At 38.0% G+C, this 24,481-nt stretch overlaps 1 protein-coding gene across 5 annotated transcripts in view; it reads left to right on the top strand.

Moving 5' to 3' along the window:
- Positions 1–24,481, top strand: part of LIMCH1 (LIM and calponin homology domains 1) — a 376,071-nt gene that overhangs the window by 154,958 nt on the left and 196,632 nt on the right. The window lies entirely within an intron of this gene.

A 24,481-nucleotide genomic window follows, 5' to 3' on the forward strand; every position in this document is an offset into this window, starting at 1 on the left:
GATCATAGAGGTCTTCCCAGTCTCCTCAGGAAATGTCTGTTTCATCATTTCTTATGGGACAGTGATTTACTGCAATTTATTTAGCCCCATTCCCTGATAAATCAAGACCTCCCCTCAGTTTCTCTCTTTTTTAGTACTACATAATAAAGAACTACTACAAATATTTTCATGCATATTAATTATTTTCTTCCTTCTTTCATTTATTTTAGGTATAGGCCTGGTAGTTGGCATAGCTGCGACAAAGGATATCTATAGTTATGTAGCTTTGGGGACATGGTTTCAAATTGCTTTCCAGATCAGAAGGCCCAATTCAAGGCTCCATCAGTAGTACATTAGGATGCCTGTTTTTCCAAAGGCCCTCCAAAATTTTGTATTTTTCTTCCTTCATCATGTTTTCAAGGTGGAACTTCATAGTTGCTTTTAATTTTCACTTTTATAATTATTAGTAATTTGAAGTATTTTTTCACATGGTTATTGATAATTTTGAATAAATTCCTTATATACCTGACCAACTTTTTTTTCTTTTTAAACATTTCCTAAATGATAGATGCTCACTTTGTTTTTCATTCTTGGTTACCACAGAGTGTTGCTATTAATATTTTGCTATATGTGATTTTTGTTTCTGACTTTGACTACGTTAGTAATGAGACATTAGTTACAGGGTATGAAGAGCTGAGTCATTTTTCTTGCACACTTCCAAATTTATTAGCAGAATGATTGGAACAATTCATAGCACTACTAATGAGGTATCAATGTGTCTGATTCTTCCTACAGCCCCTCCAACTTTGACTGAATCCATCTTGTCATCTTTTCCTATTTGCATGGTTAACATTAGTGAAAGGATTTGAACTCATTTCTCTTTTTACCAGTGACTCAATTTTCCCTTACCTTATTTCCTTTACCTCATCTTGTTGTTCCCAGCTCTTGTATTATTATGCACAATTACAACAATAATGACTTGCATATATAGTAATGCAAATTTTTCCAAATGCTTTTTTTTTGATACAACCCTGCAGGCTAGATAATACAGATACTATTATTATTTTACAGATGAGGAAATAGATATTTTTGTGTGTGATTGAGTGACTAACACTAATATCTGTGCTTTTCCCCCCCATTCATTCATCATGATGAATGAATCTAACTATACAGAACAGATCCTATTCTCTCTTAAAGACATTTAAAACTGTGGCAAGGGTTGGTTTACACACAAATGACAGCCCTACAGATGAAATAAAAAATATGGTCATAGTCATTTTTGTAAGGTATAAAAATCTTGTCGAATTGAGTTCCCAATAGTTTTTGTTTTTATAAGAGCCATTTATCTGCCAGTATGTGTTTTGCATGTAATAGGGGATCTGAAGGCTAGTTTACATTTAAATGATGAAAGAACTTCTCAAGAAAGGAATAAAAATCTGCCCTGTTGCTAAAATAATTCTCTAAAGATAAAGGAGGTGTTGGCAAACACTTGCATATACCCTAGTTGCTGAAAGAAGTTTTTAAGAAAGGAATAAAAATCTGCCCTGTTGCTAAAATAATTCTCTAAAGATAAAATATCTGTTAGCAAACACTTGTTTATTATACTTTAGTTGATGAATAAATTGCTTAATCCCGGAAATAATTGTCTTGGATCTTTGTCATGACTAGAACACATGATCCAGCATAAGACTGATATGTACATGTTCACATCTTCCAAGACAGGTTGGTTGCAGGCCAAATTAATTTTAAAACATCAACAATAGTAGCAACAACAACAGTTCTACACTATGAAATAATATTAATTCCAGGAACTGGTGAGAGAGTTGGTTGTTGTATTGTTTATGAATCTGCCTGTTGCTCAAATCATAGTCATGGAGTTAGATAGGTCATTAGTTCTAATAGATATGAGATCTAATAGATAGATCATTAGAGCTAATACCTTGAATAAACAGTCAAGTATTCAACCTAAGGTATCATTTGGTACCTAGATTCTACATGACTCATTTTTTTTCATCCAAGCATTCAAATATCTATTGAGTATACTGTGTGCGTAGGTAGCACTGTGTTAGTTGTTGAGAGAAAATAGAAAAAAGGAGGTTGAATTATTCCCCTCTGAGAACTTACAGTCCAGTTGGGAAGATAAGAGATACAGACATATGGAATAGTTAAATAGCAGTAAAAGGCAGTATATGAATTAGGTTTTAAACAGTAAAAGATGTAAATGTTGCTGAAGTTCAAAGAGAGAGGGAATCAACATGGGCTGGAAAAATGGAGAATATGGATCTTGAAGAGTCTATAGACAATAAGAGAAAGTCATGGACATTGTATCCATGAAAGAAAATGTGGACGAAGGCTTCTGATTAGAAGGAAATATATTGGGGGGGGGGCAGCTAGGTAGCACAGTGGATAAAGCACTGGCCCTGGATTCAGGAGGACCTGAGTTCAAATCTGTCCTCAGACACTTGACACTCACTAGCTGTGTGACCCTGGGCAAGTCACTTAACCCCATTGCCTCACAACCCCCCCCCCCCAAATGAGGGAATATATTATGTTTGAGATGAGAAAACAATAGGCTGATTGCAATGGACTAGGAGGAAGGTGAAGAGGAAGAGGATAAGCAGTTTGAATATAGATTATGGAGAGACTTAACTTCCCGTCTGAAATACTTTGACTTCATTCTTTAGCCACTGGAGAGCCACTGGAGTTTTTGAATTGAGGAGGAACATAATAACTTCAGTGTTTTGAGAAGAATATTATGGTGACAATGGGTAAGGTGGTTTGGATGGAGAGAAGACCTTGAAGTTTGGAGGTCAGCTGTAATCAAAGCATAATGTGATGAGGACTTGAATTAGGATGGATACAGTGGGAACTGAAAAGAAGGGACATATTGAAGAGAGAGGTTTTGAAGGAGAAGTTGTTAGTAATTGGGTAATTGACTGGATACGTCCTATAAGATCCTGCAGAGGTTTCATTCAAGTCCAGGTGATTTCAAGTTGTAAGTGACAGCTTGTTGACAAAAATGAAATTTACTTGTGGGCGTTTTGAATTTTAAGGTGATGGGTGTTGAGTCATTTAAGCTGGATTGAATTTGCGGTGAGAATCAGGCTATCATTATAAAGGTTAAACTCTGAAACTATATTTACTGAGATGATAGACCAAAGACATAGTTTTGGTGAATACCTACAGGAATAGGGTGGGTTCTATGGGATTCTATACTTAAGAGAGTCTCTGGGCACTAGAATCTCTCATTATCATTGGTCTCGTTGTTGTCTCATTGGTGATAACCTGACCATCAGGGATCTCATAGCTCTTGCAGAGAGGAGCTAGCTGCAGCAGTGACCATCTTCTGCTGGAAACCTAGGGAGGGTAGAAGAGAAAAGGGGAACTAGCAAAGGAGATAGGGAAAGTGCCATTTGGATATAGGAGGAAAACCAACTGGTTTCCATGTTATAGAAATAGAGGGAGGAAAGAGCTTCTTTCTGAAAGAATGGAGTAGGCAGTCCTGTTATTTTCAGGGAGATCAAAAGGAATGAGGTTGTTATGGGAGAAATTGGTGGTGGGGGTCCTTAGGTATTCTTCTTAAAGAATTACACCATCTCTCACACAAATCCTATTAGAATAAAATAATCTTTTATTTAGGTGCCAGAAAAAGGAGACCTTGAGAGGAGTCTGGAGGGGAGATAGTTCCAGAGACATAGTTCTCTTAGATACCTATCTCTTTGAAGAGGAGAAAGGCAATAGCTCTTATAGATGGCAGATGGGGTGACCAGATGGGGGTCACCACCTTGCAAAGGAAAGTTCCCTTTGGGGCTGGGGAAAGCTTGAATGAGAGGACTTCTTGATTTATCTCTGTCCCCTGGGCTGATCAGGCAGCAGCTATGCCTAATGGGCTAATCTCCCTTACTTCTCAAGGTGTCTGTCCTTTAGTTTAGCTTCACAATGAGTTACCCCAGACCCATGTCCTTTAATTTAGCTGGCCGGTTCAAACTTTAATAGTCCCAAATTCCCAACTCTATAACAAGACCTAAGAAAAAACCATTGGATTTGTCAAGAAGTAAGCCATTGAAGGGCACTGAAAATCACATCAGAATCAAGAATTTAGAGAAGGAAGTAAAGGCAGTAAGAGGGAAGCAACCAGTAGGGGTAGAAGAGACAGTGTAGTACTGACTTGGTTAACTAAAGGCAATGAATAATCTAATGTTCATTTATATGTGGTTAGGGTGCCCCACATGTTGGTCATTTTGAAGGTAAATGGGTGGCTACAGGTTGATAGGCAATTCTGACTTCCTAATTTTATTTTTGAATAGGCTCAAAGTAAGCAGGTCTGAATTCTTCTAGGGCTCATTGCTTGGGCATCAAGTGGAAAACATAGATAGTGTACAATGAAGAAAAGGTGGCCAGAAATTAGTTTTATTTAGCATGGAATGTAATACACAAAGCTGACAATGATAATTAAGATGGGCTTAAAAGCTGCCTACTTCCTACTCCCCACCCCCATCCCTGAAAGGTTGGAGCTTAATTTGCTCTGTTGCTTTTTAGTGGGGATAAACTCCCCACCCCACCCCTTTTTCACTCTTTATTTCCACCTTTCCATCTTTTAGATATTTATTCATCTTTTATCTATGACGACTTCCATTTATGGCCATTCCAATAGAAGGCATTTGATAGGACCTTGAAGTTCTGAATTATTAAAATTCTTGGTGTTCCAAGTTGTGTCCAAATGGTTGCTGAATTCCTAGACTGGCTTCAGAAGCAGACTCCAGTCTCTTTTACCTTTATAGATTCTGGTCTCAAAGTACTGAATCCTAGGCTGAGAATTCAGTAGACTCTGTTATGTAGGTTACTTATTTATCTTCATGCCAAAACATCATTGGCATCATTCACTTGGCCTGATTCCAGGTATGTGGGGCACCAAGGCTCATTAAGCATTAGCATTTAGGTTCAAGTGAGGACATCTGGAGCCATTTTATTTTATTTAAGATCTTTAGCTGTACTGTGGTCCAAGGAAACACTGCAGTTTGAGTCATATGCCTGTTTCGGATGGGGCCCCAAATTTAGGAAGATGTAAAATTCAACCTCTACCCTCTCACCAGGCCCCACTCCCACCTAACTTGTTGAGAAAGTTAAAAAAAAAACAACAGATGGAGAACTACTGAGAAGAATCTGCATAGCCTCTGAGCTGCAGAATGTCCCTGGTTTTAGAGTATTTTGGCAGCATTGCAGCCTAAATGCACCCTTAGTCTCTACTACTAAAGAGAGACTTCTTAGAGATACACAGGGCACAGTGGGGAATAGTGACCCCATTCATACTGCTCTCTGGGCACAAATTATAAAGATCCCCTCATCTTGTGTGTGTGTGTGTGTGTGTGTGTGTGTGTGTGTGTGTGTGTGTGTGTTTTAAATGAATAGCAGCATTTCAGGAACCTTCACCCAGATACATAGTAATGCTTGAACATGAAATATTTTATGTAATAATAATGTCCCTAGTGAAGCATCTATCTTCTGTTCTCAATGCTTAATGTGAACTATCCAGCTCTAGGAGGGAATGGATAGATTTCCTTTAAACTTACAGAAGATGATCTGGAAACTATTTAAAATAACTGTTTTCTAGCAAACTCTTGCCCTCAGACATTTTGGGATTTCCACTCCTTAATCTCTCTTATTTAATACTTATTAAATAACTGCTCATTGAAGTCATTGGTCTTATATCTCATTATACAGTTGTTGGAATAATTGACTCTAATTCTTAAGCTTCATTTAACAACCACAAAAGTATTTTTTTTTTAATGAAAGAGAAAAAATTTAGCATAACCCAGTGCTTATCTGTAGCAGCCACTTGCAGTTTTAGATTTTCTTTAGATAGAGGAGGATTAAAAGTCACCTTTATTTTATCCCTTTAATCTATTATTTAAGCATCGTTAATGATCAAGTTGTGTTGGTTGCTTTCCTTAGAAAGCTAATTCGGTATCAGTATTGTCTACTTGAAGGAGTTAATATGTGTAAATATTTCCCCCAGGTTGCAGGTCTTTGCTTGTACAGTGGAGGTGCCTTTCTTGAAATCATTTTGGGATGGAAATACATTATATGTAATTTTTTCAGGTCAGTAAACATCTGAATGCCTACTAGATTCTTTCCACCATGTGGAAACCATTTATTTCATCGATGTTCAGAAGTTGTTGTGGATTTTTACATATATGTATATAGATATATGTGTGAATATACATAGACACATACACACACACATACATATACAAGTACATATACATTTGTGTCTCATACCAGGACTGTTATAAGGATTACATGATATAGAAGAACCTTAGTGATAATTTATTCCAGCTCCCTTATTTTACACATCCTAGATCTGACTTGCCTGAAGTCACACTAGTAGTAATAGAGATAAGATTCAAAACTAGGTGCTCATTTCAAATCCAATTTACTTTCCACCATATTCTCAGTCTTATTTTCACTTCTTCCAACCTCTCTATGTGTCAGTCCATCTCGCACATACCATCTAATTCAGTCGTCTCCAGAATGGTCCCCTACTGCTTTAATTGATAGCGCATAGCACTACCAGATCAATTAAGTGTTATCCAACCTAAATTTTGGCCTCATTCTCTTAACACATACTTCATGCTCCTGCCAGATTGCACTATTGTCTACTTCTCCAGTATGCCTTATGTTTCCTCTGCTTTTTAATTTCCCTGTGCTGGTCTACTTGCTTGAAAGACTCCCCCTACTGAAATCTTAGCTGACCTTCAGGGTTTGTTTCAAATCATCCTTCATCTGATCAGCCCCCTGAGATCACCCACATCATACTTCTGAATTCCGGTAGCATTTTGTATTATTTATCTGGTACTTAAGAGTTTTGCCTTGTGTTATCTATTCCTCTAGACTTTAAAATCCTGGAAATCTGAGAGTATCTTATTCGTCTTTGCATCACTATATGGTGCCTTATATTTATAGTAGTTAATTTTCAACAAATACTTATTGAAGAAAATTAATAACAATTTAAGATATCTATCATGTCATTAGCACTTTGATAATTGGTCATTTGGTTTGAAACTCACACTAGAATTTAGTTGTTCCTATAGTCCCAAGGTTTTTTAAAACATATCCAGAAATAGATTCCTACCATTATTTTGTACATTTCCAGATAATTAAAGCTCAATGCCATATGGGAAGTTTGCTATTCTTTCTTGAATGCGTTCAAAAGAAGATTTAACTTCAGCCTCTTTCAGCTTTTTTGCTTGAAGCTTTTGGTCTCATCTTTAGATGAAAATGCTCCTCTTGGGAGACTGATCCTTTGCTCTCCTAGTGCCTATGGCCTTCGGTAACATATTCTCCAGTGGTTTGAATGAAATTGGTTCTGAATAAAATTACTTTTTTGTATTTCTTCTCTGTACCAAACCAAATAGAATTATGTGCCTCCCAAGGAGAAAGAGCAGGGAGCTTTTCTTCTCTTTTTTCTATCTGGGAAGTGACTGTACATATTGGCAAATTCCAAGGCTTCTTTGCCTCCCTCTCTGTTCTCTTCTTCCCGCCCCTCTATCTGTGCCCCTTACCCCTCAACCCAACCCTCTGTTAGAGGACAACTCTGTGAATTTTTATCTTCCTCCCTCCTCCCTTCCCATTATTCTGTGTTGCTATGGCAACAAGCAGGCAGCAACTGGGTGAAATAACAAAAACCAGTGGGAATGAGTTCTCAGTGTGTGTGAACTGATCCTTGCATGAAGTTCTGTTTCTCTGAGCTCAAACTATAGTCTTGGCACATAGTGTGGAATGGAATCATGGAATAGGATTTTATAAAAAATTAATTCTCTTAAAATGTTAATGTTTCATTACTTGCTGTTTCATTACTGTTGTCTTGGTGATCCAGCTGTTTTTATTTTGGGTTTGCTTCATTATTAATCAGCCCACATTCACTGAGTACCTATGTCCAAGACACTCTTCTAGGAACTACAGGGGCAGCTGGTAATGGAGGAGATTTTTACAAAAAGGAACAGAGTCAATCCCCCCTTGATTTATACACTAGTTGTCTTCCAAAAGCATGTCTATTGTTTGAAACTCAGAATGCACTTCTCCTAGTAGGAAAAATGTGATACAGCAGAATTTAGGTTTCAAGGCTAATTGACACAATCTCTCTTCTATTCAAGAAATATTTCTTATGTGCCTGTTATGTGCAAGGTATATGATGAGCCACAGGGCAATGGAGGGCTTCATGATGGGTATAAGCAGGAATTAGCATATTACTAAAAGATGTTTTGCATTATTCCCAAAGGACTTGTGTGAACAGAAAAGGAATTGGTCTAGTCATGTAGTAAGAGCAAAAGATAACAAGTGGAAAACCCATGGGGTATATATGCACTGGTATCTACAGAGCGTTAAAGGCCCAAAGGATTGGAAAAAAGGAAATATTGTTACAATTCTCAAAACAAGAAAGAGTATGATATGTAGCTGTTATAGAGCAGTGAGCTTGTACTTGATTCCTGGCAAAAATCTGGAATGCATTATTAAAATGATATTAATGATTATGTTGAAAAGGAAACCTAGAATTCTACCCAATAAACTTGTCAAAAAAGAAAATAAATAAGATTAGTCTAGTATGACCTACTCTTGATGAAGCCATCATCTTGGAATCACTAATTCCTCTTCTAGATGTTCAGTTGCCTATCTCATTATTCATTCTAAAATTTTGCTAGGATTTGTATTCTTCTGATGTCCCTCGTTCTGACATGGATGTGAACCTGGGTTCTTAAAAGCTATGCCAGAAAAGTCTTATCCCTGGCAGCTTCTGCTATGCTGGAACAGCTGTCTGTACTCCCAGCTAACATTACCTGCTTTTGGAATACTAGCTTAATTGAATAAGAATTCTCTCATTTCCAAGTAGGCTGCCTACTTGGTGCTAGTTCTTGGGTCTCAACAAATCAAAATTTTTGTCAACAAGATAAGTATTTGGGTGGGTCTGGAACTGTTTTAATGCCTGGATCTAAATTATAGTTAATAATATTGTTTGTTGAGTTGGATCAAGGCCTCTCTTGTGTCCCGGGGAGCTATTGGTTGGCTCTCTCTTATTTAATATTTTTATGAATTATCTGGATAAATGTATCGATGGGATACTTATCAAATTTTCAGATGACATAAGAATCCAAAGAGATGTTGATGGGCTAAAAGGCTGGGGAAAAATCTAATGAGAAGAAATTTAATAGGGGCTAAATATAAAATCATAGGAACTGATATTTAGAGTTAACAGGAACCTTAGAGGCCATCCCACTGGAGCTCCCTCATTTTACAGATGAACATACTGAGACCCCCAGAGTCACAAGCTAGTAAGCATCTGAAGTGGGATTTGAACCCGTTTTCTTGGCTCTAAATCCACACTCTATGCACTAAGCTTAGCACAGTGCCTATACAATAGTAGGTCCTTAAAAGGCTTAAGACATGCTCTCTCCCAGCCCTACATTTGGGTTAAAAAAAATCAAGTTGTGGCTAGACTGCTAGAGATAATAGGAAAAAGTTCTAGGGGTTTAGTGCTAGCTCAATATGAAGCAACATTGTTATTTGACAGCCAAGAAAATCAAACTAGAACAAACCAAAATAAAACTCTATTGTGCTCATGGTTGTATTAATAAAGGCATCATGTCTAGGAACACGAGAGTTATGCCTGTGCCACACTTCATTTAGAGAATTCTGTTCAATTCCATAAGCTTCAGAACAATCCTAAGGAGAGCAGACAGGATGATGATGAATAATAAGAGCTAACATTTATATAGCACTTACTATGTGCATGTTTCTATGTTAAATACTTTAAAAATAGTATCTCATTTGATCCTCACAGTAACCTTGAGAGGAAGGTGCTATTATTATCCCCTTTTTACAGATGAGAAAACTGAGGCAAACAAAGGTTAAATGACTTGCCCACAGTCACACAGCTAGGAAGTAACTGAGGCTGGATTTGAACTCAGTTCTTTCTGACTCTAGGACCAATGCTGTCTTCACCACTAGACCTAGCCTTGACGAAAGGCCTTGATTTCAGTTGAAGGAACTAAGAATGGTTAGTCTGGAAAATTCCAGGAGATGCGACACCTATTTTCATGTGTTTGAAGGGCTCCCATGTGGAAAAAGGGAGTAGACTTTCTTTTCTTAGTCTCAGGAGTAGTACAAGTCATAGGTAGAAGTTAGAGTCAGATTAGACATGGGAAGGTGATGGTTAACCTTTCACTGGAGTCATTCTTGGTGAGGTACAGGTTCAATGAACAGATCACTCAGCCCTAGTTTGAAGATCTCAAGTGAGGAGCCCCACAAATGACTTTCCTAGGCAGCTATTCCACTTTTGAATAGCTCCAATTGTCAGGAAGATTTTCCCTCTCTGAGACCAAGTAATGTAGTTAAGTATTACCATTTCCTCTTTTCCTTCAACAGGATTTAGCCACTTGATAGCAAGAACAGAGTAGATGGATGTTTGTATGAATTTTCCAGGATTTAGGGTCAATAAAATGAAAACAATGAAAGGTCATGGGGCATGGGTGGAAGAGAGAACCCTAGCTGTAACCATGGCCTGTCAGTTCTTTGTTTACATCTCCTGTGCTGCTTTGCTTCTGCTGTTTCCCCCCAAATTGTATAAATATCAAAATCAGAAGAAAGTTTGACAATCATCTAAATCCAAATATCTCATTTCATAGTTAAGAAAATGAATGAGGAGGAAAGTAAATCTAGAACAGAGTTGTTAAACAGATGTCTTGGCTTGTATTGAGGCAGATAAGGAGGGAATAATAGAGACTAGATTTGTATTGAAGCAGGTAAGGAAGGAATAACAGAGACTAGATTATGGTCATAGAGAAGAATTTCAGAGCTGATCATCTTGGATGTAGAATAGTTCTTTTTTTTTTTTTTTTTGGCAGAGCAATGAGTGTTAAGTGATTTGCCCAGGGTCCCACAGCTAGTATGTGTCAAGTGTCTGAGGCCAGATTTGAACTCAGGTCCTCCTGAATTCAGGGCCAGTGCTTTATCCACCTAGCTGCCCTCTTAGAATAGTTCTTAGTGATGATAATATATACCTGAATGACAAGATTAGATGGTGGGAAGATGGGAACAATTTGCTTCTTTTGATTTTGATTAGAGATTTTCTCATCTCACTGCATATGGTCTTACAGCTTCTTCCATCACCTCTTGTCCTTGAAACAAGTAAATCATCCTCTTTAGGGTTTTCTATATATTTTTATTGCAACAAACTTTCACGCCCATCATTATCCTCCCTCCCTCCTTTCTTCTCTCCCTCCTTCTCTCCCTCCCTCCCTCCCTTCCTTCCTTCCCTCCTTCCCTCCTTCAACTTAAACTGGTAGAGAAAGATGAGATAAACATCAGGTAAAGTCTAGCCACACAAAAACTTGGATCAAGATTCATTGATATTTCAAAGGAAAACCCAGTTTATCCTGGATTTTTTCTTGGAAGAAGGAGGGTAATGAATGGAGAGAACCCAACCTCTGAGGCCATTGGGGAAAGGTATGATGGGGCACTAGAATGAAACCAGTGTTGGGTTTGGAAGAAAGAGATAAGACAGTAGGGCAAAAAACCCAATCAAATGACATAGATAGTAGGTATTATTGGAGTCTGGAAGGAGATAGGACTCTGGGCTGGTATGGTTAGAAGAGGTTTCACTGCAGCTATAAGAATTGAGTTGGACTTTAAAGGGAGGGATAGGACTCAGCTAAGGAAACTAGCAAGGCATCCAGATTCCTGTAAGAGTTCCAGTTTTACAGGAAGAAGACAGGGGAAATCTCCAGCTCAGCAGTGGGCAGGTAAGGGCCATGAGGCTACCTGACTGCATTATGTAGTAGAGAGGACTGGAAATCAGGAGCTCCTGGATTGCGATGTAGCCAGAAAGAATCTAAATGACCACAATGCACACCTTTGGTTTGCTTCTGTTAAGGGGTAAAATTCTAGCTAAACTGTCTAAAATATCTAATGAGTGGTCGCCAATAAATTATAAGCTTTAGCAAGAGTTAGACTTTTAAGCATTTATTAAGGAGAATAAGAATTTGGTAAAGAGAGAGAGAAAGGCCTAGATTTCTATCTATTAAAGGGAGAGCACATTTCTAGCTCCCTTCTCCACCAGAGTCCAGAGGAAAAGAGAGCGAGACTGAGCGCCAGTCTCTTCCTTCCTCCTCCCACTAGCCCGCGTCACTTCCTGACTCCTGGTCTTGCCCTCAAAGACCTTCCCTTCATGGGCAGAACTCCTCTACAGTAAGTATCCAGCAGGTGGCGTTATTCCAATAGTTACAGTCCCCCCTGTTGTTCCTCAAGAAACAAAACGTTTCCTTGACGGAACAGTAAAAACAATATGATAACTATTGCTAACTAATAATATGTGAACAACAATATAGAAAAGGAAGAGAGGAAAGTTTTGTCCAGAGGGGCGATTTTTTTTGTCCTCATGAACCGACGCTTTGACATTAGTCTTGCAAAGGGAGGGCCTCTGCAGAGAATACATGTTACAGATGGTGTATATTATAACAGAAAGAGAAAAAAACCAACAAAAAGAACAAATCAAAACTGTTCATTTAAAGTCTCTGAAAGTCTTTTCTCAGATGTCCTCTAGGTGTAGTCGTGGAATGGAAGTCTTTTCAGGGGTTGATGTGTGGATGCTGGTAATCAGCCAGGAAAATTTCCTACAAAATTGAGCTTAACACAACTTTAAAATAGCTTTGTCAATAATCAAATCAAACAACGAAAGTTCTCAAAAACATGTCTAAGGGAATACAGAATCTTAGTTGTTAACACGTGAAACATACAATAAAACAAAAATTGAACCATTCTTTAAAATTATATTATTATTATAGTCCCCCCTTATGGAGGGTAATTGAGAAGACAATTGCTGCAATATTAATTAATAAAAATAATTTTTATCTTTGTTTTATCACTTTTTGCATCATCTGCCTAATTATCCTCATGCCATTATGAGAAATTTAAAAATCTAATATAATTGGTAACAGGTGTCAAGGCCAAATTCAACACTGTATTTATCATGACACCTGAGATAATTATGGGGGTTACCATAAAAGAACAGAGAAATGATGGGATATGAGCATTCCCACACTTGAGCAATATGTACTGCCCATACAGTATCTCAGGCTTAAAATAGGTGGATGGAATATATGTCCATGCCACCGAACATATTGGAAGAAACTGAGTCAGACTTAATCAGATGCATGGGATTGAGATGTCCATGGCATCAGGCATATAGGAGGGAGCATAGAAGCCAGGTGTAGAAGTGAGATGGGTGGGATGAATACTTCCAGCCATCTGTACAATATTGTGGGGAAAAAGAGAATAAAATATTAAACCAAGAGAATCCAACCTCAACATTTGTCAAAAGCCGTTCCCTCGGCCATACCTTGACTTCATGCATGTCTCCCCTCATGTGACAGTTCAGTGTCTGCTCTTGCATGTATTCCTCTTGTGATTGGATGGCATCTTGGCCAACTGGCATCTGATAACTCAGAATAAAGGCAATTAATGTCTTAAATGATAAGTTCCCATAATCCAAGTCTCATATGGATTTAAAATTGAGGATAATAAATGATTGCAAAAAATGTGAATACATCTTGACTCAAAATATAATATATAATTATGCAACAATTTCAAATAATACCCTTTTTTTTACTTAGTATACAATTACTTTTGTGAAAAATCAGAACATACTTAAATACAAGTTAAAGCACAACAGAATCTCAAAGAACTTTTTTTTTTTGAAAATAGAAAACTTTTACAAATGTTCCCCTCTTTTTTTTTTTTTTTTTGGGAATATGCTTATCAAAAATAATACTTCTAGAATCAATTTACACTTGCCATGGCAACCAATTTGCCAGGGAAATGCTTTAAAGAGTTTGATCAAATAATCAGTTGAGAAAAAATAACAAAAACAAACAACTCAGAATATGGGAGCACAATACTCCTAGAATTAACATTGTATAATAAAATCAAAACCATCTTGCAATGTTTCAAAATTAGATAGACAAATGAATAGAAGAAAATACACATTGAACAATAAAATACAGTGAAATTCAAACTAAGGAAATCTAAATGAATATGAACTTAATATCAATAAGAGTATTATAAAATATAAACTTGATCACATGTCTATAAAAAGCTTTTACAAATATTCTCCTTGTTTTAGAAACTAAGTATAAGACACAATCTCAAAAGCATTAAAATCTCTATGAAAATAAACCCATACCATTAATTTCAAAATGTATATGTAATAGCATAGAAATCCTATGTAACCTCTGAACTGATACTATTAATAATCTGAGTGAATTTAGAACACTTTTGATTCCGATATCTAAAATCCCCAATACTCATATCAATACCTTGCTTCTTACTTCTACATTTCTGTAAAATATATATACTTCCATGGCAAAAGAAGCGGAGTCTTGAACTATGGTGATGATTGTCATTCTTATTCAGCTTAAGTTTTTCTTCTTTAACCCCTCTATATTGTCTGTCAGTCTTTTCACCATACAAATGCTTTATAAGATTACTAATTAAAGACAAAAGCAGGTTAGCAAAATTATGAACAAAACAAGCATATCTGGAATTTAAAGGGCTTTCTAAGGTTGTCTCAGAAGCACAGCCAGGCTGGGAAAGGGCTGAGCCTGAAGCTGCAAATGTAGTTAGAGAAAGTTGAGCATGCGCATCAGTTCTCTGGACTTCCCAGGCCGGGGAAGCAATGGGCTTGGCCATGGGAGGAGTAGAGGGTGGGGTCTGGGGAGGAGGGGAGGGACCAGCACAATTTGAATCCGACTTGATTTTGAACTCAGGCCTGGATTCCTCTTCCCCCACTTTGCCTCCAGGTGCTAGGGGATTAAAAGCTTCTAGAGGGTGGGTCATTGCCTCCAGGCATGCAAAATTAGAGCAACAATTAGTGTTAGAATTGGGAAAAGCTGCAGGAATCTCTTCAGGTTTCTCTGAAAAAGCATGGTTGGGAGAGGGAGTGATATTTCCTCCTGTGAGTAAGTTACTGGCTCTTTTAACAAAAATAAAAAGAAAAATAGAAAATCCACAAAAACAAAGCATTAACATGATCTTATCCCCCATTTGTCTGGTTAAACAGACTAAAATCAAAAATAGGGTAATTAGGGAGTTTAAAAGGTCCATTCGAAAAAATTTAAAGGAAAACACAGCCAGTACGCCAGTACTTAGCAGTTAAAGGGAGAGGGAGGGGAAATTTCTTACCCAACCAGAAGATCAGAAGACTGAAGTTTAGCTTTCCTCTTCGTGGTCACCATCTGTTAAGGGGTAAAATTCTAGCTAAACTGTCTAAAATATCTAATGAGTGGTCGCCAATAAATTATAAGCTTTAGCAAGAGTTAGACTTTTAAGCATTTATTAAGGAGAATAAGAATTTGGTAAAGAGAGAGAGAAAGGCCTAGATTTCTATCTATTAAAGGGAGAGCACATTTCTAGCTCCCTTCTCCACCAGAGTCCAGAGGAAAAGAGAGCGAGACTGAGCGCCAGTCTCTTCCTTCCTCCTCCCACTAGCCCGCGTCACTTCCTGACTCCTGGTCTTGCCCTCAAAGACCTTCCCTTCATGGGCAGAACTCCTCTACAGTAAGTATCCAGCAGGTGGCGTTATTCCAATCGTTACACTACCTAGGCAGCAGGCACTATAAAACCCTGGGCACAGTCTTCTCTTCAGCTCCAGTACTCCAACACCAGACAGACACTGGTATTGCAGGAACAGAGTGCAGTGTCCTCCCTTGCTGGGCTGCACCCAGTGAAGTACAGCTGTTCGGGGAACTAGCTCAAGCAGACAATATACACATTTCCTCAGAGTGCCTAATTGTTGTTGCTTATTTTCTAGTTTCTCAGTGATATTTTATAAATTTCTGAAAAGTCATTTGTAAATGAGCTAATTGATAACTGGCTAACTTTGCATTTAGTTAGTAGGTTTGCCTTTGAGATAATTGAAAACAAGTGACTTGTTTTCTCTCTGGTCCTCAGAGTGTCTCTGACAGCCTGTTTATTTGTTTTAAATTGAAACATAAAATATGCAAAAAGGACATATGTAAAAGGGACAATCTCTTACATACAAAATCCTTGTAAGGTAGATATGTGATGATTTTAGAAAAGACACTGTTGATTATGGGGGTCAGGCAGGGAGGTAGGGTAAATGAGGGAGAGACCAGGAAAGGCCTTCAGCAAAAAATGGTGCTTAATTTCTTTCTTTTCTTTTTTTGGTGAGGCAATTGGGGTTAAGTGACTTGCTCAGGGTCGAAGCCGGATTTGAACTCAGGTCCTCCTGACTCCGTCCAGGGTTGGTGCTCTATCTGCTACCACTAACTGCTCCAAAAGATGGTGCTTAAAATGAATCTTGATGGAAAGTGGGGAATTCAAAAGACAAAGGTGAAGGAGGACATCTTCCTCAAACATTGAGCACTTGTTAAGTTCTGATGAAATAAGTTGAGTAGGATATTGTCTGTACCTTCAGAGAACCTATAATATAGAAAGAGTATTATCTCTTTCTTTTTAAGACACCCCCCCCCCAATATTTTTCCCCTGTGGGAATTTCAGTAGCCCTCCCTGCCTTCACAAAGGTAGCTACACTTTCAAGAAATCTACTAAATAAATCATTCTTCTAAGAATTGTATTCCACAGCTTTAATATTAAGAAATAGGTTCACTGTGCATAGTATTTGACTCAGCAATACCACTACTAGGTCTGTATCCCAAAATCAAAGAAAAAGGAAAAGGTCCTATATGTACAAAAATATTTATAGCCACTCTTTTTTTTTTTTCTGGTGGCAAAGAATTGGAAATTCAATTGGGGAATGGCTGAACAAGTTGTAGTATATGATTGTGATGGAAAACTAATGTGCTATAAAAAATGATGAGCAGGATGGTTTCAGAAAAATCTGGAAAGACATATAAATTGATGCTAAGTGAAGTGAGTAGAGACAGGAAGTCATTGTTGTGATAAAATAATGGGATTTGGCAGATGCCCAGGGGCCCCACCTGAAGACTGATTTGAAATTGAATTGGGTGAGACTTAGAAACTGACTGAGAACCTACTTAAGAATGATTAAATCAAGACCACACCTGGCTGGCCCTGAGTGGGGTGTTGTTCTCAGAGGCTGTGGACTACTATGCCAAAAGGAGACCACCCTCAACCAATCAGCTTGAAGGACCTCCCCTTTTGGGGAGGGAGAGAGGAAGTAGGAAGTGGAGGTTGGCTTGCTGGATCTTGCTTTTTACTTCTGGAACTGGTTTGGTGGTGTCCAGGACTTTGGTGTGGTGGGGCACTTCACGTGGACTGCTAGGAAAAGCAAGGGTTTCTCTCTGGCTATACCGACTCTCTCTTCACTAACTTCTAATGCACTTTAATAAATCCTTAAAGGCCTAAACTCTTGCTGAATTTATGAGTGATTTTAGCCAGCTTCCCCACCAAAACTGGGGCGGGGGGCAGGTTAGGACCCACATTTAGATTTTAAATATCACATTGTACACAATGACACTAATATTGTATGATGGTCAACTATGAATGGCTTAGTTATTCTCAACAATACAATGATTTAAGACAATTATGAAGGACTTATGATGAAGAATGCTATCCATCCCCAGAGAAAGAACTGATGAAGAATGAATGCAGATTGAAGCATACTTTTTAAACTTTATTTTTCTTGTTTTTGTTTTTTTTGCATTAGGTTTTTTTTTCCCCCCAGGGGGTGTTATTTGTCCTTTTGGTCTGTGTTCTGTTTTGCAATAAGACTAATATGGAAATATGTTTTGCATGACTGCATGCGCATGTATAGTCTGTATCAAAGTGCTCACCTTCTTAAGGAGAGGGGAAAGAAGGGAGGAAAAGATGGAATTTGGAACTCAAAAATTATGAAAAAGTGAATGTTGAAATTGTTTTTACATGCAAATGAGAACTAAAATTAAAATATTCTTTTTTTTAAAAAGAAGTATGTTCAGGGGCAGCTAGGTGGCGCAGTAGATAGAGCACCCGCCCTGGAGTCAGGAGTACCTGAGTTCAAATCTGGCCTCAGACACTTAACAATTAACTAGCTGTGTGACCCTGGGCAAGTCACTTAACCCCAATTGCCTCACTAAAAAAAAAAGAAGTATGTTCAGGAAAACTCTTGAATCATAAACATCACATACAGATTAGTGTCTAAGACCTAACTACTTTATTTAGGAGTTCTCTGTATCAGTGAAATCACAAGTCTAGTCCCAGTTCAGTTGGCAGCACACAGTTGTTGTTTTTTTAAATCAAAAGTATTTTATTATTTTCCAGTTACATGTAAAGATAGTTTTCAACATTTGTTTTCATAAGATATTTAGCTCCAAATTTTTTCTCCATCCCTCCCTTCCCAGACCCCTCCCTAAGACAGAAAGCAATCTGATATGGGTTATATATGTTCAATCACATTAAACATATTTCTGCATTAGTCATGTGAAAGAAGAATCAGAATACAAGGGAAAAAACCTCAAAAAAGAAAGTAGAAACAATATGGTTCAATCTGTATTCAGAATCCACAGTTCTTTTTTCTGGATGTAGAGAACATTTTCCATCATGAGTTCTTAGGAATTGTCTTGGATCATCACACTGCTGAGAAGAGCCAAGTCTATCACAGTTGATCATCACACAATGTTGCTGTTACTGTAGCAACAGTTTTAAACCCAAGTGAAGGCTAAATAGTGGAACATTCAATGACCATGCTGTTTAAGTCCTTTTCTCTGTCCTTTTAATGTGGGTTCCCTTTCTGTTGGTGATAAAGATGATCATGCCCATGCTTCATCTCTTAAATGCATGTGCTGAAAAGTATTATTTGACTATAGAACATAAGGTCCTAGTGTATCATGTCTTTTGAATTTTTCTTCTATTGATTCTATAGTTGAAGATTTCACATATCTGTGTACTATTTTTGGACAACTTAAGATCCACTTCTAGTAATTTTTCAAAAGCAGTAAATCTCTCATTTTGTTGTCTTTCAGTAGCTTGGGAGTGGGGTCAAGGATATTGAAATGAATGTCCAAAGTACATATTTAGAATTATTTGTGCATTTTGTTTAGCTGTACTTTCTGTATCCTACAGCTTTAGATAATTAATGATTTGCTTGATACATAAGTATGTCTATATACTTCTGAAAAGACACTCATGATTAGCCCAGGGTTGTAGGAATTGTATCTAGATTACAGTAGTATGCCTTTAATTGTATTTGGTGGCATGGTAGTTACCTTATGAGCTAAGAGAGCAAAAGAGAAAACATATTTCCTCCATTTCTTCTGTGTAGTAGTAGACACGTAAACCTTCCAAAAAATCTTTTAATAGGTCAGAATTAATATGATGTATCACTGGAAGAAGCTTTTTCTGAATTTTTCTGAATAATAGCTTTTGCAGAGTAAAAACTATTACATTGGTGCAGGGGATAGAGCACTGGCCCTGGATTCAGGTGGATCTGAGTTCAAATCCAGTCTCAGACACTTTACACTTACTAGCTGTGTGACCCTGGGCAAGTCACTTAACCCCAGTTGCCTCACTTAAAAAAAAACAAAACTATTACATAGAAATAAATGTTATTCTGCTGAGTGGGAGATTCGATTGTAAAAAAGAATTAAATTAGGCTTCTCCTATACCTCCTAGCAACAAAAAAAGAAACATTTTTTGAGACTTTATGGTCAAAAATAGGAAGTATTTTCTCCCATATTCACCTAGATGTCATCACTGTAATAGAGATAGCCTGGCTTTGTCTTTTGCTTCTCTGAAATATTTTCTTGTTGGATCCATATTAATGTCCCCCCACTGTATTTGGATAGAACCACTTGTTTCATTGGTATGTGAGTATTGCTGTGGCTGCTCAAAGCATATATGCCAGCAGAGACTAAGCTCTGGCCAGTCCTATAACTTTGGAAAACTTTTGAATATGGATCCAGCGAATGGCCAGTTTAACCAGAACCAGCCTTGTTAAGTTCAGAGAGCCTCAGAATTCATGTCAGTCACAGAATAAGACATTTTTTTTGGGTGGGGGGAACTAGTTTTCTACTCCATAAGCCTATGTACAAAGCTTGAACAGTGCCCTGTTATTTGGGGAAAAGACTAGACTTCTTTTGAGTGTTCCCAGAACTAGGAGAAGTGGGCAGCAAAGAGTCAGTTGTTTAGTGTAAAGAAAGACTTCCCTTTTATATCCACACACACATGCACACACACACACTCTATTAATATAGATCAGCACAGAAATATTTCACACTATGGTGCTACGAGAGGTCTGTGTACCAGAAGTTCAGCTCACAGAGAGGATGTAGCAGCAGCCTTGTAGTCTCTCAGTGTGCAGTAAAAAGAATGGCATGTAGAATCTCACTGCATGCATGCCTGCATGACAAATAAAGAGCTTTGCCACAAAAGGTCCTGGGTGTCAGATGTCTTAGAGGCAGTTTATCATGTGCAATGAGCCTGGATGGGTCACACAGCTAGGATGATGGACAAGCTATGAATTGCTCAATATACACACTGGTTACCATGAGACCACATATGGTTAGCCACAGGTTAGCCAGTGGTTGTTTGGACCAAAATGGAAACAGGAGTAAGCACAATTTGATATTTGGTCGATCTGTGCTCTTACCATTTAGAGCAATTTCAGAAACAAATGTGACCATGCATCAGGAACAATTTCTTTAATGGTCAGAGTTGTCTTTATCAAGTGGAAGGTAATGAATTGCCTGTCACTTCAAGTGTTTCTGCTAAGGCTGGCTGAGTACTTTCAGGAGGCTACTCTGGGGTTGGACTAGATAACTTCTACCACCCTTCTGATCCTTTGATTCCAAGCAAATTACTTGAGGGCAAAGACTGTTCTTTTACTGCTTTATATCTTCTCTAGTACCAAAGCTAAGCCATTGGGTTATGTCCTCTATGGGATCATGTGTGCTTACCTTCTCTCCCCTCTCCCCTCAACCCCTTCCAAACTATTTCTCTGATAATTATGGACTGTAATCACTACTCTGGAAAGGGTATGTAAATGGACTGTGTTACTCCACTATTCACCAATGCTTGTGACTTCCCATGTCCCAAGTCTTTTCCCTGACCATCAGTCCTTTTCTGTGTCCTCATCCCCCATCAGAATGTAAGTTTCTTGAGGGCATGCACAGTCTAACTTTTGTATTTATATTTTTAGTACTGAACATTGCTTGGAACATAGTAAATGCTTAATATTTCTCCTTCATTCAGTTAATACTTGTTGATTGAAATGTGCTCATGCATAAATTTCTGTAGAAAGGAAATATGTTCTTTAGAAAAAAATGCAGGTTAATGACTTCATAGTTGACCATGCAAATGTTGTTGGGCTTCTCACAGGATACCTGCTATTTGCAATAACAATAACAAAAAGTTCTTAAGCCTTCAAACTGCAACATAGCAGGTATCTGGTATGTTGGATGATGTGAATTCAATGTTAAATATTATTATTGTGTATAGTAAACTGCATATGGCATTAGGGAAATATTTACATGAGAAAGTAACAAAACTGTCTTAATCGTGGAACTACTAGGCATGTTTATCCACATTTTGCCTTTTATGTATAAAGTATGAGGCATTTATAACCTGATGGAAATAGGAATACCATTGTTGTTGTTTTGTGTTGAGTCATTTTCATCTCTTTGTAACCCCATTTGGGGTTTTCTTGGCAAAGATACTGGAATAGTTTGCCACTTTTTTCTCCCAGCTCATTTTACAGGTGAGGAACTGAGGCAAAGAGGGTTAAGTGACTTGCTCAAGGTTACACACCTGGTAAGTGTCTGAAGCCAGATTTGAACTCATGAAGATGACTCTTCCTGACTCCAGGGGCAGCTCTCTATCCATTACTTCATATACATGCCCTCCCCCCAACCCCTTGTACTTTTTAGTTCTAGGAAATAAAGGCCAAAATAGGTTTCCAGGTTGGAGACTGTTTATGTTTTCTTGTGTTGTGGACCCCTTTGAGAGTCTGGTGAAGCCTTTGGACTGATTCTTAGAAAAAATGTCTTTAAATATATAAAATAAAATACTTAGAATTCCAAAGGAAATGTATTATATTGAAATAAAGATGTAAATTTTTTCCTCTAGAAGTTCACAGACCCCCTGAAATCTGTGCATGGCTCCCAGATGACAAACCCCTATTGTAGGTTAAATTAAGAAGAGCTGAAATGAGGGATCTTAGAATAGGACTTAACTATTTACAGCTACCTTAGAAGAAGATAAGATCAGCTAACCAAGTCCCTCTGAAGTGGCAGCAGCCGCAGCAGCAGCAGCAGACATGCCATTATAACGGAGGGCAGTTGATTCAGGCTGGTATGAATCACATGATTTTAAGTGAGTTCACAAATACTTGGAGAGTCAGACCTCAGGAGTGGTTATGATTACTCCTCATTCTTCCAGTGGATCTTGAATCAGTTGCTTCAGTCAGTCAAAAAGTCTTTACTGGGTACTTTACTGGGTAGTATCCAGCACTACATTTAGACTCTGTGGGACTTAAGAGACTTCCCCCAAGGAATTTTTTCAGGGTACTTTAATAATATTCTGGTGGAATTTAAAATTTTAATGCTTTTTTCAGAAAGTAGCATCACAGCACTGGAGGATTTGAAGGGATCTTAGGGGAGATCTAATCCAATCTGACTCCGAAAAGGAATCCTTTCCTACAATGTTGTAGACAAGCAGTCATTTAGCTGTTACTTCAAGCCTTCCGGTGAAGGGGAGATCAGTACTTCAAGTGTTCTCCATTCTGCTTTTGGACAACTGAGTAGTCTCTTGTCTCTCCTGACATCAGACCTAAATGTGATTCTCTATTAATTCTGCCCATTGTTCCTCTGCCCTCTGGGGCCAGATGGAACCAACAATCCTTCTTCCACAACATTGTCCTCAAAATTTATTTATTTATTCATTCATTCATTTGTTTGTTTTGCAGGACAATGAGGGTTAATTGACTTGTCCAAGGTCACACAGCTAATAAGTGTCAACTGTCTGAAGTCAGATTTGAACTCAGGTCCTCCTGAATCCAGGGCCATTGCTTTATCCACTGTGCCACCCAGCTGTCCCCTTGTCCTCAAATATTAAAGACAATTATCACACTTCTAGAAAGTCTCTTCTGAGAGCAACCAGTTTGACAGGTTCTCTGATTTCATATGGTGAACTGATGTGACAGCTAGCCAGTTTTTTCTCTTTAGTTGGGTTTTCAATTTGCCATTATATTTGTAATGGATGTTGTCACTTTAAACTTTGTGTAGAATTCGATAAAGAAGCTATTATCTAAAGTTGCTAGGGGAGACCAGAGAACTCTTCAAGAAAGTAGTTGGTCACCTCCCTATCACTTGTAACCAGATTAAGTTTCTAGTACAAAGCAGACTAAAAGACTTAGAGTGATTTGTTTTTAAAGTTTGGGCTTCTATGTTTGGAAGATAGACATAATACCAGGAGCTGTCATTAGCAGGATACTAGTTAGCATACTTCCTGAGCAGAGATTTTTGGCTAGGAGAAAACCAGAAGGAGACAGGACACTCGAATGGAGAAAGAAGGGGGGGAAAACTTGTACCTGGAAGTAATCATCTAACTCAGAAGCAATATAGATATATCTCTAGGCTAACAGGGAAGCAGTTATAGAAAAGACTCTTTTGTTAGAGAAGGTATCAAACCGTGAAATTAAAAACAAATTACTGGAGGGACAATTGGCAAAAGCCAAGATAGAGTGAGTCGTATAACATAGCTATTATAGAAATATGGGGGGGGGGTCATGACTTTTATTCATAAATTTTATTCATTTTAATAGGTTTGCTATGGATACAACTCCAAGTTGCTTAATTGTTAAGTTATAGATAAATACATTTTTATCTTCCCAAATTTGGCAAACTTGTGGTGATAAATCTGTGTAGCTTTAAGCAAAGAGCTATGAACTTGAACCTTAGTGAAAGTCCAGTTTTTGAACTGACCACAGTAGTTAACTCTCACCACTTAGTGGTAGTGCATTGTTATTGCAGTGAAAATGACCAGAAAATGGGAAATTAAGCTCTTTGTATTAGCTAATACACAGGTTTGCAAAGCACTTTCTATACGTTATCTCATTTGATCCTCAGGAACAACCCTCTTAGTTAAGGGTACTTCTTTTCATCCATTTTTTTTTTTTTTTTTTGGTGAGGCAATTGGAGTTAAGTGACTTGCCCAGGGTCACACAGCTAATAAGTGTTAAGTGTTTGAGGCCAGATTTGAACTCAGGTCTTCCTGAGCCCAAAGCCAGTGCTCCATCCACTGTGCCACTTAGCTGCCCCTCATCCATTTTTCATAGAGACAAACTCTCAGAAAGGTAAAGTGATTTAACCCCCCCCCATTCATTTGAATCCAGCTAATGGGTTCAAAATGTAATTGAAAACCAGTTCTCCCCTCACGGTGTGATCAGTGTTCTTTCTTCCACACTTTTTGACAGGCTGCCCCTTCCTTTGCCATTCTGTAGCTTAAGTGATAGAACCATAAAAACAGACATCATTAG

This window comes from Dromiciops gliroides, chromosome 6 (genome assembly GCF_019393635.1).
Source record: "Dromiciops gliroides isolate mDroGli1 chromosome 6, mDroGli1.pri, whole genome shotgun sequence".
Lineage (NCBI taxonomy): Eukaryota > Metazoa > Chordata > Mammalia > Microbiotheria > Microbiotheriidae > Dromiciops > Dromiciops gliroides.